This window comes from Gymnodraco acuticeps, unplaced genomic scaffold, assembly GCF_902827175.1.
Source record: "Gymnodraco acuticeps unplaced genomic scaffold, fGymAcu1.1, whole genome shotgun sequence".
Taxonomy (NCBI): domain Eukaryota; kingdom Metazoa; phylum Chordata; class Actinopteri; order Perciformes; family Bathydraconidae; genus Gymnodraco; species Gymnodraco acuticeps.
The window spans coordinates 1362341-1374514 of NW_022991513.1; positions in this window are offsets into that span (position 1 = coordinate 1362341).

Sequence of the window (12174 nt, forward strand, 5' to 3'; positions counted from 1 at the left end):
ATCACCTCAAGCTCAACAAGACTGAACTGCTTTTTCTTCCGGGAAAAGATTGTCCCACTCTTGACCTAACAATCAACATCGGCACCTCTGTCGTTTCCCCGACTCAGACTGCAAGGAATCTGGGTGTGATCCTAGATAACAAACTGTCCTTCACTGCAAACATCGCTGCTACAACCCGCTGCTGCAGATACACGCTTTACAACATCAGGAGGATGCGTCCCCAGCTGACCCAGAAAGCGATGCAGGTTCTGGTCCAGGCTCTCGTCATCTCACGCCTAGACTACTGCAACTCCCTCCTGGCTGGTCTACCTGCATGTGCCATCCGACCTCTGCAGCTCATCCAGAATGCAGCGGCTCGTCTGGTCTTCAACCTTCCTAAATTCTCCCACACCACTCCGCTCCTCCGCTCCCTTCACTGGCTTCCGGTAACTGCTAGAATCCACTTCAAGACAATGGTACTTGCGTAACATGCTGCGAATGGATCTGGCCCTTCCTACAACCAGGACATGGCTAAACCGTACACCCTAGCACGTGCACTACGCATCAACCAAACAGCTCGCTGCGAAGGGGACCCAAGTTCCCATCAGCAAAAACACGTGGGTTTGCTGTCCTGGCTCCAAAATGGTGGAATGAGCTCCCCATTGACATCAGGACAGCAGATAGCTTACACACCTTCCGGCGCAGACTGAAAACTTGTCTCTTTCGACTACACTTCGAGCAATAGAACTATTAACAAAGCACTTATATACTAATAAAGGACTGGCTTACCTAAAGCCGGTTGAGTAGCACTTGAAATGTTTTTGCTCTATGAAACCTGATGTAGTTATATGATTCTGTTTTCTTCAAGTTTGTATTTTGTTGGTCGAACGCACTTATTGTAAGTCGCTTTGGATAAAAGCGTCAGCTAAATGTAATGTAATCAGGGTTGGGTTGTAACGGAATACATGTAACGGCGTTACGTAATCAGAATACAAAAATCAAGTAGGCTAACTGTATTCAACTCGCGTTACATTTGAAAAACGAGTAATCTGATTACAGTTACTTTCGTAAACCTGAAGTGAATACATTTTGGATTACTTATTGGAGGAAAGATTTCCTCACAACATTTAATATTCATTACTAAAGCTACAGCCGAATCATCACAGCACACAAAACCTATTACCGGCGCAGATAGACCAAAAAAGCGTTTGAAAAAAAAATCGGGGGTCCGCTCGCTCAGTGAAACAATAACAACGAAACATGGAGTAACAAAAGTCTACATTTAAATCGTGTGTGTGTGTGTGTGTGTGGTTAAAACACATCAGCCACACCGCTCTTTAGCCTTTCTAATGATTCTGAAGGTAAACACAGTGAAGGCGGTGCGTGAAAGGCGGTGCGTGAAAGGCGGTGCGTGAAAGGCACTGCGCGCTCGTCTTCTCAGAGGCTGAGTAACCCTCCCGCTGCTGCAGAGATTTCATGAAGTGAAGGAGGTTTTCCTTCTATAAAACAGCTGCGGGCAGCAGATACTGTGAGAGTCACGGACATGAATTCATAGATCAAGGCAGACTGGTGCACACACTCCTGTTTTGCCGATCCGGTGCTTAAACAAATATAGCTCTACACCCCTGGCCGAAATGTCCTTAAAATGAAGTCCGAGTTCGACATTTTAATTCATGTCCTGCCAACACTGGCAGGACAGAAGGCGACACGCCCGTTCTAAGCCGTGTCCCTCACTCCTCACATCCCAAGCTGCATCTCCAAAAAGTGTATTATGTTGTCACATCATCTCAGATGTTATGTTTCAGTTGTGCTCTTGATAAGCCATTAAAACAGTAAAAACACGGTCAGTTTCCTTTTGCGTCTCCTGTTCACCAAAACATACCCATCTGTGAAAAAGAAAGTAATCCAAAAGTAATCTGATTACGTTTTTTTTTAAGACACGTAACTGTAACTGTATTCGGATGACTTTCAGAGCCATATATTCAGTAATCAGTAACTGATTACATTTACAAAGTAACCCTCCCAACCCTGAATGTAATGTATATATAGGATATACATATTTGTATTGTATTTTTGTATTCGGGATTGTTGGAAACGTTACTTCGATCTGTCTGTACACACAAACTGAAAATTGACATTAAAGTTGACTTTGATGTGAGCAGCAGGGGAGGTTTCTACCATCTACATAATACATATACAGTATTTTTCATGGTATTTATTTTCTGGATCTGACAATTATTTAAAATATAATGATAAATACTGAACCCTCATGTGTTAAATACCTTAGCAGATGTCTGTTGGTCTCAAAGAGCTCTTTCAAGTGGCTCGCCTGCTTCCCCCACAGACTGGCACCGAGGTGTACAGACATGCTGATGCTGCCAATGTGCCCACAGCATACCAGAGGCACCTGTCCGCACGCCATGAAGAAGAACAACCAAGGAGTGGAGTGTTAAGAGCTTGAGACAGGAAAACACTCACATGAACACACAAACACACAAACATACAAACACATCATTACACACACATTATTTTGTTAACTTGGACGTAAAATAGTGTAGTGGTGGTGTAATATTAAAGCTTCAGTTATTATTGAATCTTTGCAACCAGCATTGTTCATTTGGGTGGAACAGAACAAAAATAACTGTTACGGTGTGTGTGAAGCAGGTAGGACCCAAATGCAGATATAAACTGAAAAACTCTTTATTTCAAGGCTAGGCGCAGATAAACAAAGACAAAACAGAACACTCACCGAAGAACTAGTCATGACACAAGACGAACCGACAAAGACAGACAGAAAAACCCAGAACTTAAATACACACAAGACTAATCACACAAACAAGACACAGGTGAGGAGGGAGGAGAACACACAGGGACACCAGGTGAACAGAATCGGGTAAATTAGACACACCAGGGAAACTAACGACAGGGAATTACAGACAGATCTAAACAAGACACAACGCAGACAGAAACAGGCAAGACAGGAGGTGAAGACCTTTCAACATAAAACATGAAACGAAAGACAGAAAAAGACAAGACAAAATACAATACAGACAGATCGTGACAATAACATTGGCGAAAAGGTAAGGCAAGGCAAGGCAAGGCTATATATATAGCACCTTTCAACACAAGGCAATTGTGCTATTCAAAATGAAAGACATTAAGAAAATGGCATTTAAAAACAGTCATTAAAAGCAAAGATAATAAAATAAACATTAAAAGAAAAAAATACATGAGTAAAAGTTACAGTGCAGTTTAAGATATAGTTCAATTAAAAGCAACGGCAAAAAGAAAAGTCTTCAGCGTGGATTTAAAAGTAGTCAGAGTTGCAGCGGACCTGCAGTTTTCTGGGAGTTTGTTCCAGATGTTTGGAGCATAATAACTGATTGCTACTTCTCCATGTTTAGTTCTGATTCTGGGGACAGAAAGCTGACCAGTCCCTGAAGACCTGAGAGTTCTGGATGGTTCATAATTTAGCAGGAGGTCAGAAATGTATTTTGGGCCTAAACCATTCAAAGCTTTATAAACCAGCAGCAATATTTTTTAAATCAATTATTTGACACACAGGAAGCCAGTGTAAAGACTTCAGAACAGGAGTGATGTGATCCGCTTTCTTAGTGTTAGTGAGGACTCGAGCAGAAGCGTTCTGAATCAGCTGCAGCTTTCTGATAGATTTTTTAGTGAGACCTGTAAAGACACCATTACAGTAGTCGAGTCTACTGAAGATAAAAGCAAGTAATTGAAACAAATTAAAATATATTTCTGAAAGTCCTGTAATATAACTACTGACACATGCAAATAGGTAAACATTTCACTGAGCTATAACCAATTCCACATCTAAAGGGTTTGTACATAGAGCTGATGTGAATGTCAAATAAATTGTCAGCAGAGGGCGCACAAAGCCTGCTCAGAGACAGATTTGTTGGCTCCTGTGAGGCAAGCATTTCTTCCAAAAACGTTAACTGATTTGGTCAAAGGGTTGTGGAATGGGTTTTATTTCAAGTAACATCACAAGGGTGGGCTTATCATTGCAGTGTTCAATTTGCTATAGTGAGGATTAGTAACCATTTTAAAATATATATATATATGTTTTGAGTTTTTTTAATCATACAAAACAGCCACACAACAAAATTAAAAGGAAACAAACATTCAGTTACACAAAGCAAATCCCCAAATCTTGTCTCACTTTAATATGCTAAAAAAAAACAGAACAAGATACATGATACAACATAAATGTGCATTTATCAATTCAGGAAGTTTGGTGGGTTAAAGCTTTGCTCTGATGTACTCCATAAATGGTTTCTAAATGATATTACATTCTCAAAGAAGCCAAGAATTTAACTTTCAAATTTGAGATGCCACGTCACCTTCCTCAGCAGTCTCCCTCGGTGGATGAGGGGACTTCAGGCGGACAATGACCAATCTCCGTGCTAACATCTTCACCATTACGATTTAAAGAATGCCAAGTGACAACAAGCATAAAGAAACATCTGCTATCCTGAATGACTCAATATAAAACACTATGATAAAAGTGTGCTCTGCATAAGGAAACCATTTATCTTTCTAACAACGCTGTTTATCCTAATTACTGAATTCCTTAAAACAACAAAGAAAGAAATCCAACCATTATTCTCCCCTGAAGCGGTTGGCAACCATATCCACAACAGTGGGTATAATCTAAACAACATATTGGTTGTTAATTCCCTTTTTCTGTAGATTGAGCATTTTTGCTTTCTTAAAAAATACTCATGCATCACAGAAATGTGCTAAATGGTGACGTGTTCTCTTTCCATTTGAGAGGGTATCACTTGATATTTTGCCTGGAGCGAATCAGGAGAGGAATATCTGATGTTGAAATATGTTATATAACATTATTTATTCCATAAGGCTAAGTGGGTTAATGTAATGAATCTCCACGTTTACATTTCACTGACCGGCATATACAGTATGTGCTTGGCTTGCACTCTTTTTAGTCGCATGCAGCACATTAGCTCATATCGACCAGCCAAATCTCACTCAATGGAATAAAGACTTACTGCTGTGGCAGTGGGACACTGTGGAAGACAGCATGAACAGATTACCCCGAGATGAGTTGTACAACTACAATATTATTACATTTAACCCACACCGCACTCCATTCTGGAAGGTCACTTTGAAAACAAGTTACACTCATAATAATATTAGTAAACACAATATATATTGCACATTTCTTGAGTGTTTGTTTACATTTTTTGAAAGCAGATACAAACCGAAAAAACAACAAGAGATTGGAATAAAAGAAATAGTTGGACATCTATAACATTGACAAAATACTCAACATTGTTGGCAGTTTTTAACCCACAGCAATGTTTATGGTTAAACAATGCAGTGAGAAAAGCCTGTCAGGGGACAAAGTGCCCAGGGATCATTGTCTTCTAACCAATCTATATGTGAGTGTCTGTCATACTCTAGCTTCTTCTACCCGATGCATGCTGATAAAGGCTCTTTCATGAGCCGAAGGATCAGATGAACATCTGTGTTGCACCTGACAGCTGATCACAAAAGCGCATTGCCCTCATCATGGTTGATGTGCATTCCTTACTCACACCAACCACAACAGAGAGAAAACTGTATTTTGACATATCATTAACAAAGCAGAGTTGTATAACCTTCCTGCTCCATGTGCTATAATTTTCTAGCAGAAAATATATTTTTTAGGACTGATCGTGTTTCTATACATTTCTAGTTATTCTGTGTTGACCTGCAGCAGACGGAGGATTACGTTTTATCCGCTGTAAAACCTGGGAACAAAATCATGTGTGTGATTGGCAATCCATGTAAAAAAATCATCGTAAAAAGAAGTATGCTTCATAAAATCTCTTTTACACCACAAATAAAGAACAAAATGTCACTTTCCAAGCCGATCTTGGGTGAAGATTTATAATATCAAATAAGTAAACTAACAAGATATTTACACAGGTCAAACCCTTGGTGCCTCAGACTGATGCTATTAACGCAATCATCATTATAACGGATAGTTGAGTGTACTTACACAATTATATCTATCTGAACTGTTCAATAAATGGCCTTGGATTGTCCATTATTGGCTTAAAGTTTGGTTTAAGGTCAAATACACGCGCGCAAGGTGAGATGTCATTGCTTTCTTACTAAACGTCGCTCAGATCACAGAGTAGAACATGCCCACTCGAACAGGTAATTAGGCTTTTTAAACAGGAACATGAGGAAGTTGCGAATAGGCATCTTGTCATACTCAGGTTTCTCTGTTTGTCGCAGTTAACAGGTTCTACAGTGATTGTGCTGTGAAGTGGATTTACCTCCCGGAGGCCTGCTGTGCTGGCAGTCTTATTGATCTGTTGAGCTCAGCAGAGAGCACACTCAGCACAGTGATCAGTGTTAAACGCTGAAAACCCGCTGCCAGTAGTCAATGTCATCCTACACATCCTCGGTGGAAAGAGTCCAGAGTCTAATCTGCCCTGATGATGTTCTCTAACACATCTTAATTCCTCTTTTTGTCTCACACACCAGCTCTGTTTTGAATGTTTGAACGAGGGCACTGCCAAACATTTTGGGGCTCCTTGGATCCCTCAAATTTTAAAGAACTTCTGAACCTTGATAATGTGTGCCACATGTGAGATTTGAATGGTAAACACTATAGATTACATGGAAACCATCTTTATAAATATACTGAGAATAGAATAAAAGAATATTGTGGTCGCTCATATTTTCAAAGCAGTGTTTGGAGACTCACCTCATAATAACACGGAAAATATTTCACAGACAGCCGCAGAATACACCTTGTTTCTGTTTTTGCTAAGATTTAAAATCTTACACAATGATAGAAAACGTTTTTTCTATCTCATGACTGGTTTCCCTCATGAGATAGAGAATGCTTTGAAAATCAAACAACAGGACTTCAATATTTGTTGAAATGGACAATTATTTTGGTTTCAATTCTTAGGAGAACTGGTGACTTTGCAGAAAGGCCTGGTTTCTGTCAATGAATTCGTTATGAGAAAATGCATTTTCATGTATGATGATTTACTAAAATCATGCCATTCGGATGAACAAATTGCAGCAATTATGAGAAGTTTTGAAATATATAACTTAAAGTGACACATATTTAAGGAATGGCTGTATTACTATCGTGCTCTAAACTTAAAATGAGGGAAGAAGAATAAGAAGTGAAGGAAAAAATAGAGACCTGTGGGAGAGAAAACAGAAAGAGTGGATAAATATTTTCTGTTAAGACTAAATCTTGTAGGGGAGTGAATGAGATGGTTCCAGTGCTGTCTCCGCTCTTGTCTGGTGCCCAGAAATGCAGGAAACATGGCTGACATCGTTCCAACAGTGGGATGAGAAGCACTTACACAAAAGGTTCAGTTCAATCAGGGAATTGAACTGAACGGGGGGGTGTAAGGGTCCTTACCCTTACACACCCCCCATTTTCCCTCTGCTGGTCTATGGCCTTGTAGAGGGTAACGGGGTACAGAGTCGCTTAGATAAGCGGGGGAGTGCATCTGACGAAGAGATAGGTTGGTGTGCTCCCTATCTCTGTTTCTTATCCTATATCTACTGTAATAGAACTGCTCGGGTCTTGATAGATTGAGTGGGGAAGTTCATGAGATCTTTCTAGAGGGTTATCAAGAATAACTTTTATCCAATGACCTTTTCCCTCTCTGTCTGTGTCTGTGTATTCTCTTGTTCCGATTAACCCAGCCAAATCTTTTTTCTTGTTTTGTATCTATATCTACGCCGGGAACCGGAGTCGAGGCTGATCCTCTTGCTGTAGTCCTGTGTCTTGGATCCTCTATCCTGAGTTCTGGATTAAGTCGTGGACTTCGGGTCGTGGCTGAACCTGTCTCTGCGGTCCTGCCTTGGGTCTCGTCATGCTGCTTCCCTGATGGCTTCCACAGGATTGTAGCTGACATCCTCGTGGATTCATCTTCTTATTACAGACACATGCATTTCCTAACATTCGGTCTATATGCTGTAAAATGTATTATCTCTTCGATTTACACACAGCATCTATTGCACGTCTGTCCGTCCTGGGAGAGGGATCCCTCCTATGTTGCTCTCCCTGAGGTTTCTCCCATTTTTTTCCCTTAAACTGTGGATTTTCTCCGGAAGTTTTTCCTTGTACGATGTGAGGGTCTAAGGATAGAGGGTGTTGTTTTTCTAATACTGATATTCTGAACAATCTGTGCTGTTGTATTTGCTGTAAAGTGTCTCTACTGTAGGCTATTTTTATTTTATGTACAGCACTTTGGCTCGACCAAAAATCGTTTATAAATGTACTATATAAATAAAACTTGATTTGATTTGATTTGATTCCTCATATGAACTCTTCCCCTTCCTCTGACTGTAGAACTCATATCAAGACAGCTCATTTCTAATGGTCATAAACATTCATCCAATAATAAACATGTATGTTGGCTGTAAGAAAAGACAGTATGTGTCTTTCTGCCCAGTCAGTGAAGTCTAGCTTCCAGATGTTTTCAGTGCCCTTTTAGGTAGAGACAGACAGCGGTCTTCTTTGTGTTATGGATTTATGACTGGAAACCGCGCCACCTAAATATAGCTTTGAGCTGTGAGAGCTGCTTTCACGTGCTCTGAATCTCAATCAGGTACCCTGTGTGGAGAGCTAGCACCTCAAGTTTAAAATTGAACGTTCAAATGCGGGCAAATTAGTGGAATCATTCCGGAAATAAAAGAAAACTATTTGAAGAATGGGTTTCTTTTTACAAGTAATTGCTGTAACAGGCAAATTGGAGAACATAAGATACGCTGTCACCCCCTCAGCAAATCACCCTCTGACCCCTCAATTTGGAAAGTACAGCACATCACAAGTAAAGGTGCATTGAACCCTGAAATGAACCTGAAATGTACTGCCCAATAAATGTTGTAGCACTTTAGTAATGGAGACGAAAACTGGGATAGCTGTGAACATCAGGCTTCAAACACTATTCCACTCTTAGATCAGTGAACTAGTTCAATCCTTACTAAAGCATGCTCGGTACTATTGCCAATTTATGTTGATAAACATTGTTTTAAGAGACGTCCATTTCCCTGCTTTGGGTGTATAACGTTTCATGAGGATCTTTTAAAAGTGAAGGGCTTTCCATGTCACATTATACAACAAAGCAGACTGAGAAAGAGAGGGTCTGTACGTGTACAATGACACCAGAATACTTCTAGTTGGAAGACAGAAGACTGAACATGTTTTTTATTTTATGACTAAGAGTAGTAGGCCTACTGTAGGCTACTGCTTAGATATATGTTGCTGTGTTACCCAAATATGTTAATAGAGGCCATTTTAAATAACCACTGATAACAAAGACCCTGGTGTGACTTTGCCTTTTCTGACCTCTGACCATCTAGATCAGGGGTCGACAACATGCGGACCGCGGTCCGGATCCGGACCCAGACGCCGACCTATACGGACCCGGAGCTATAATCAATACATTAATAGGGGATTTTTCGGCACCTCCCGCTTTTTTAACGCTGATTTGGGTGACTTGTGTAATTCGTGGAGAACCGAAGAGTTTTCGTTTTGGGGGTGGGGAGTCCGTCCGTCAGTCCGACTGATGGACAACTTCTCACTTCAAAAAAGAAGAAGAAATCTAGACCGCAAAAATAATTAAACAAGCGAGTAGGCCTACCTGTTTTTCCTGGCCAAGGACAGGTTCCTTGAACACAACACGAGCGTAACGTGTCTTCTTCACATGGTATGTCTCGTCTGAAAGGAGTGCTGACAGAGAGCACCGGAACGCCGCTCCAGCCCTATTATTGCAGTACCCATAAGGAGCCGTACACATGCCGCAGTGTTTGCGTGGCTGTGTCTTTAGTTGTAAGCACAGTGGCGATCTGTTGTTATTCGCATCTGGTTAGCTAGCTATGCTAACGAATTTAAAGAGCTTTTCTACAACCAGGTGGAAGAGAGCTCTCTCCTGAGAGGCTCAAATAACCTCAGCTCAGTGAGGTTAAGGCACACCTTGATATGATCATTATAGTTATTAATGAGACTAAATGAAAAACAGGTATAAAATACTATATGACAGTAACAAAACAAAAAAATGTAAAACAAGAATAGAGTTTAAAAAGGGAGTGATTTGTAAAATATCCAAAAAGAAAAATCTGCTTACAGTTCTGTTTCATATGGATGTTGAAAGATGTATCCATAGATCTCTTCATGTTGCTCTCAAAGTGCACCAGATTGATGCTTTTAACTTCAATATTTAAAAAAAAATCTTCCCTAGGGAACATGCCCCCGGACCCCCCTAGAGGAGGTTAGGTCCCCCCCCCCACTTAAATCATGTTCACATGGATAGGATATACATTTGCATACATCTTGTGTCCATATCTTTCTGTTTTGGTGGTCATGCCACAACCGTGCACGTGCATGCATACGTGAGTCATGGTAAGATATCTGGATTGGTTGCTTTTTCTTTGCACAGCATGAAAGAAAGGCCAAATGAATGGGCTGTGATTTTAGTTTTTTTAAGCAGAGGTTGAGTTCAATAATTTGTACGACCCTCGGAGGATTTTGTAAAAATTGAAAGGAAAAAGGTTCCCCACCCCTGCTGTAAATAATAATACAAACCCTTGATTTATAACTTAACATCTCTGTATCCTATTGATCTGAGTATATTATAAAGAATAGCCAGTTAATTGAAGCATAGCACAGGCCTTTGTCAGATGGTATATTACGCTGTTTTTTTTCTGCTTCGCATAGTTCTCTCTTTTTTCACCATACCTGTGTTTGCATCACTGTAACCAATGAGCACCTGCATGTGTATGAGAATGGCCCTGACACCATTTCAGCCCAGATTTACAAACTCCTGGCAGGACAAGCTCAAGCTCAATTATCGCACTGAATTTAAAAAAAGTGAGTGAGGGACTGCACTGGGTAGTGACCCTCTATGGTAGTGACACACAGTGGTTAGGTTTATGCACAAAAAATACTTGGTTAGAATTAAGTGGAAGATTGGGGTTTAAGGTAAAGTAAGTGCCTTGTTAGGATTATGGGAATTTAAAGACCATAGGAGTCATTGTATTAATGATCACATTTTCCATTAAAAACATTTTCAGGATTTTTGCAGTGCCTCTTCTAGATTTCCCTAGGTGTAGAGGAAAGGAAGAAGTTGGAAATACAGATTTTTGTCTCAACTGAAACTAAAGGATCTTTTCAAACAGATCAAATTAAACAATGGCTGTTGTATTAAGTGTATTAGTGTCAAATGTCAACACTGTGGATGGTGGCCTTAGATGTGACCAAACCCATCTATCGGTTCTTATACGTATATGTATATACAGGTAATTAGTTAATTAATCATCTTCAGCTCCCTTTGTTGCGATATCTAGAGACGACCAGAAATTGAGCTTGATTATTATATTATTACTTCTGTTGAGGTATGACCAAACCATTAATTATCTTGTGATTCAAGGCTAATTCATGAGATGTTACTATTGTTTAAGTGAGTTTATAGGCAGGGAAATGTAATATATGATACTGATATTCCTAACAAAAGCATATCAGGCACAGAGCTCACAGAAGGCAGCGCTCACCAGAGCAGCCTATGAGGTCTAAACTAATAATTGCTCTGCACAGTGAAGTATAAACTGCATGGTTTGTTTGGCAAAGGGACTTCTGGGCAAAAGAGTTCAGACTGAGAGGGGTGACGTGGGGACGCAGGAACAGCTGTGTTTGCTAGGACAAGGCCAAGCCATGTGTTGAGTTTCTCCCCAGTATACACTCGAAAAACTCCACAATGCTAAAATGTTTCTTGTTTTTAGCCAATGTGACAGAGTAACCCTGCACCTGTTTACTTAGAGACACTCCAGTTGGACCAAACCTCAACACAACATATTGCAGTTTATGTTTTTCCACTGCAGCGAAGCAGACTTTGAAGAGCACTGTTTATGCACTGTTTATGCACAATTAATGGCGCGGTTAAGAAAGGCACAGATCGTCTTTTTTCTTGAGATTTATTTTTAAAACTCAAAACCGCTACAGTATCTGTCAGGCAGAAACTTGGGACAAGTCATTTGACTGAAACCTTAAAAGTGAACTAACTGACTGCTAGGGTTAACTTTGATTTAAACATTTGTAGAATACTAAGAGCTTTATTGAGTAGGTGTAACTGTATTAAGGGTTAAACTCATAACTTTATAACTTAGGGTTTAATGTAATTGACTTAA